The 4,951-nt window shown below is 53.5% G+C and overlaps 1 protein-coding gene across 1 annotated transcript in view; it reads left to right on the forward strand.

Moving 5' to 3' along the window:
* The first annotated feature begins 3,910 nt into the window (after positions 1-3,910).
* The window catches only part of SNN (stannin), a 14,412-nt gene continuing 13,371 nt past the window's right edge, over positions 3,911-4,951 (forward strand). The window contains exon 1 of the mRNA XM_015409935.1: positions 3,911-3,977. The gene's annotated coding sequence lies outside the window, so the exon portion shown is untranslated. The remainder of the gene's footprint in view (positions 3,978-4,951) is intronic.

Genomic DNA, 4,951 nt, shown 5'->3' on the forward strand with positions numbered 1-4,951 from the left:
TTGTTTAGTTCTGTTTTTTGAGCTCTTTTAAAGACTTTCCACATCCAATTTGTGTCATAACGGAAGACGCCCGTCACGGGTTTGTCTGGTGATTCTAGTTTCTTCCTTCCGCCAAGTGTGTTCTTACGGGCTTCTTGATACACTCTCTTTCCCCTTCCTAGTCATGCGCTGGTGAGGGACTTCACGGAGAGAAAGCTTGCTTCTGGGGCTGGGATATGTAGAACACCTTTCCTGAGGATGCAGCCTGCCCCATTTTTCCTGCATGTGCCACAGCTGAAGAATACATCGCCGACCTCTTCCGCAATGATTTCTTTTGCGTCAGCCAGGACAATATTATCCTTTCCCTCGGGCCAGTTTCTGCAACGAATTCCCGCCCTGGGTTGTTTGTGATTTGTCTCCTTGCGATCGAGCGGTTCTTTTTCGGGGGGGGGGGGGCGAAGCCTCTGCCAAGGAAGGAAGCTCATTCTGGTCTCTCCTCGGCCTTGCCATCTGATCTCCTTGGAGAGCGGCCTCTGAGGTTCTGTTATCTTCACTCCCTTGGTTTTCCTTTCCGCAGCTGAATTTGTCCGTTCATTTGCCCTTAACATGTTGCCGTGCTAAATCTGGCTCTGGACTGGGCCGGAGGGCACGGAAGAGGGCAGACCATGTGATTCCAGGAGGCGGCTGCGGAGTGATCGCACGGCCGCACAACCTTCATTTCCACCCCGCTTCCTCAGCTGTTCCCAGTGTCACATGCATTTCCTGTCCTCTGAGTTTCATCTCATGCAGTTTGCTTAACAGCTACAGGATCGGGGCCCTTCGTGCAGTTTTCGGAGCACGTTCCACATCTCTTGGGCAGTGTTCCCTCTGAGCTGAGTGAGTGTGAGCTAGCTCAGTTTTTTTTAGCCTCCGACTCACACGTTTTTGTCTTAGCTCAGGAAGGAGGGCCCCAGAGCAGACTAATTTCATGCAGGAGCCAAATCGCTCGCTCACAACTTTAATGCCGGTAGAGGATGCCAGTCACAGCTACCGGCGAAACGTCAGGTCCTACAGTGCCAAGACCACGGCAAGACAACCCGGAAAATCTACAACAGCTAAGATGCAAAACTGTCTGGTTTTCGATGTCTCTAGTAATCCATTGATTTTGGAATGCTCAATGCCCAGCACACACGAAACTAACCTTTTACTGAATCAGGGTCCATCAGGGTCAGTATTGCCTACTCTGACTGGCAGCGACTCTCCAGGGTCTCAGGCAGAAAAGGGTCTTTCCTAATGTCTGCTCTTTTTAAGCTGGAATGTTGGGGAAGGAACCTGGGACCTTCTGCGTGCCGAACAGAGGCACTGCCCCAAATAATTCTGATTCCTCTTCCCCAAATCCTGCCTGCTCCCTTCACTAAAAAAAATTGTATTTCCCCCCAGTCCTGTTGAAATCTATTTTTCTTTGAATTAGGCCTGGGCTGAATTGTACTGTCGGGAAAACTGTGGTGTCTTTGTTTCTTTTCAGGTTCCTTCAAGGGAAATCATGATAATGTATTTAGAACAGAAGTATGAAGGATGTAAGAGCTTGTATACTTCAGGGACGGAGGGGGCAGTGCAGGATCCGTGTGGAGGAAGGAACTGATGTATTCATTTTAAAATGTTTACCTCACACCATTCTGTAAAGCTCAAGGCATCTTACAAACTACCTTAAAAGTGGGTTCATTAAAACAACAGTTAGACAGTGTTATCGATGCGATGAACATGAAATTAAACTCCGGAGCACGACGGAAGACCGGAGGGCCTGGCGTGACGTGGTCCATGGAGTCGTGAAGAGTCGGACTCAACTGTGTGACTGAACAACAACAATATCAACTATTTCAGAACAAATGCAGTACACCGCCACAAAATTAAAATTTCTGTACAAACAAGAAACCAGGGGTCAGGGGAAAACCGAAACAAGTTCACAGCGACCACAATCACAAATCAGCAACATAAGTCATGCAAAAGTGAGTCCCGGCTGGGCTTTCCCGAAAATAGCCAGTGTACGTTTTCCAGCAGCCACGGAGAAAGTTCAGAAGGCAAACTGCAGAAGGGAATCATCACGTTGTTGGAAGGGGCGATGTCACTCATGGTTGCACTGCATCATAGGCTTTGTAGTCTTTCAAACGCGTCCTTTGCAGGAAAGGGTTAATGCAATGGGAGAATACAGAAGGACTGGAACCAGGCAGTCAAAATAACATCCCTGTTTCACAAGGCAATCCACCCCAGCTGTTGCACCAGGCTATTTCCTCCGAGCCCCTCTTCGCAACTTGATACTGCAGACATGCAAATACTATGAGCTCATGGAAGTCCCCCTCTCTAAATGTGTTGAGCAAGGAGTTATTGGGAGGGGGTGCGTTCAGGGGGAAAGCAATGCATTCGTTGGCTGTGCTGTGACAAAAAGAACCAGACGCACAGCACCTTCCTTTTCTGTAGGAGACACTCTTTGTTGGGAAAGCCCTGCGCGGCTTCCTTGTGGGGAGAATGAATTTTGGAAGGGGAAACTTATTTGGAGGACATCTGGCTGCCCCCCTCAGACAAGCCCCCCAGTTTGGTGTCGTGGTGAAGTGCGCGGACTCTAATCTGGGAGAACCGGGTTTGATTCCCCACTCCTCCACATGCAGCTGCTGGATGACCTTGGGCAAGCCATAGTTCTATCAGTGTTGCCCTTGAAAAAGAGCAGTTTCTGTCAAGAGCTCTCTCAGCCCTGCCTACCTCACAGGCAATGCTCCCTCTAAGCGGTGGAGTCTCGTGAGCAAAAATTCTACTTTGTGAGCTCCTGGCATTAAAGTTGTGAGCGAGTGATTTGGCTGCCGCATAGATTAGTTTGCTCTGGAGTCCTCCTCTCTGAGCTAAGACAAAAATGTGTGAGCCGGAGGCTACAAAACTGTGCGCTAGCTCACACTAACTCAGCTTAGAGGGAACACTGCTCACAGGGGGTGTCTGTTGTGGGGAGGGGAAGGGAAAGGGAAAGGAGATTGTGACCCACTCTGAGACTCCGAGTGCAGGGCAGGGTATAAATCCGACCTCTTCTTCTCTCTCTAAAATAGCACAAGCCAATGCCACAGAGCTTCCAAAACTCCGGCAGGAGGGCTTCTCCCGGCTACCGTTTTGGTAGCACCAGGGAACCAGAAACAGTGGCCGAACGATTGCAGGGAACTGGCGGACCCAGCGAGCTGTGCTGTTTCCAAAGAGGCCTGCGGGGAGAGGAGGAAAGGATGAGGCCCTCGTCTGGCTCCCAGGTGGGAGGGGGCAGGTGAGCAGGTAGGACCGGAGGAGGCCACACCCCTAAAAGCATCGCCTGCCTGGAGCGTCTTCCTGTGTCATTCCTCGCATCCCAGGTTTACAGATAAAGGCCTGGTGCCTGTCAGTCATCTCAGCACCTGGGAGCTCATTGGCTGGAGTGCAGGAAGGCGGGAGCAGGTTTCCTTCCCAGAGAGCAACTGGGTAGAATCCTGCCTGCCATGCCTTTTTGCCAAAAAGGGATTTTTGTAACTTTGGGGAAGGGCCAGAGAGATCATCCCGGAGGGCCAATCCCAGCAGCACCACCTTCCCCTGTGATTTTGGTCCTGCTGCGCAGACTCACCTGGAGGCAAAACCCCACCTGAAACACAGTGTGGGACCTACTTTTAAGTAGACAAGCTCACGTGGCTGTAATCCTCTGCACATCTGGGAGACAGCCTTCCCCCCCCCCCAACACAGTGGGGCGGACTTTCCCAGTAGATGCGCAGAGAAGAGGGCAGAATAACAACGGGATCATGGCTGGATCGTGGCCCTTGCTGCAGGCAAAGAATCGGGTCTGCAGACTGGCCCTGTGCATGTTTACTCAGAAGTATGTCTTGAGTTCCCTGGGGCGGATGTGCTTTGGATTTAGTGTCCTAACGAAGAGCTTCTAACCCGCCCTGCCCAGTTCCTGGAAACTGAAGATAGACACTGCTGCTATTCTTCCCAGTCCAGATAGACTGCGCCTACTCAGGAAGGTAGGTTGGCTCTTGTTGTCTGGTCTCCACTGCCAACTCCAGTAGTCTGCTTCTCCTCTGCCAATCACTCTTCCACGGGTGAATGGGCTTTATTGGGTTAGGCTGCAGGCACAGAGCCAATGAGAAGCCGGTGCTGCTCCGCCTGGCCTGCTGCCCAGACCGAGCCTCCCAGCAAGCCGGCTTTCCCACGACTGTCGCAAAAGCGGTCTTGAAGCGGTCTGCGGAACTTCTGCATTCTGTAAAAACGGTTGCTGTATCCCAGCATCTGGGGGCAAGCATGCTACCTCCGGCTTTGCCCCAGGGAGAAAAAAAAATGCAGTTCCCGTCTGCCTCTAAGCCTGGAACCCCCAGGGACCCAATCCACCAGGCCTGTTCCCAAGTGCAGACTCTGTTGAGATGACCGGCAGCGGCAGGTAGAGCAGCAACGGTGCCCTCCTCCCTGGCTGTGCTTAGTTGCTTGCAGTTGTGTGTGTTTTTGTGTGTGAGTCCTGCTCCATTCTGGTAGCCAACTCCAGACTGGTCAATTCCTGGAGATGTGGGAGTGGGGCGTGAGGGAGGCAGAGTTTGGGGTGGGGAGGGACCTCAGGGGGGCAAAGGCCATAGAGTTCCCCCCTCCCCTCCAAAGCAGCCCCTTTCCCTGTCTCCTGGAGATCCCTTGTAACTCCGCCTCCAGGCCCCACCTGGAAGGTGGCAACCCCGGGCTCCATCGTGCTCTCCCGGCTCGAATTGCGCCAGGCTGGGATGCCTCCTCCCCTCCCCCGGGGCTCAGCACAGTTGCCACCCTCCAGGGGCGTCCTGGGGACCCCCACCCCCGGGGGAAAGGGCTGCTTTGGGGGGGGGGCTCTGCTCTCCTGCTCCCCCCCCGCGCGGGCCCCGCCCCCCGGTTCCCACGGCCGTCCCAGGCCCCTTGGGGGGGGGCGCTCCTCCCCCCCCTCCCCCTCCCCCGCCCGTCAGCTGTTGCCAAGCGGGCTCCG

The sequence above is a fragment of the Gekko japonicus genome, unplaced genomic scaffold (genome assembly GCF_001447785.1).
Source record: "Gekko japonicus isolate JY-2015 unplaced genomic scaffold, Gekko_japonicus_V1.1 scaffold78, whole genome shotgun sequence".
Lineage (NCBI taxonomy): Eukaryota > Metazoa > Chordata > Lepidosauria > Squamata > Gekkonidae > Gekko > Gekko japonicus.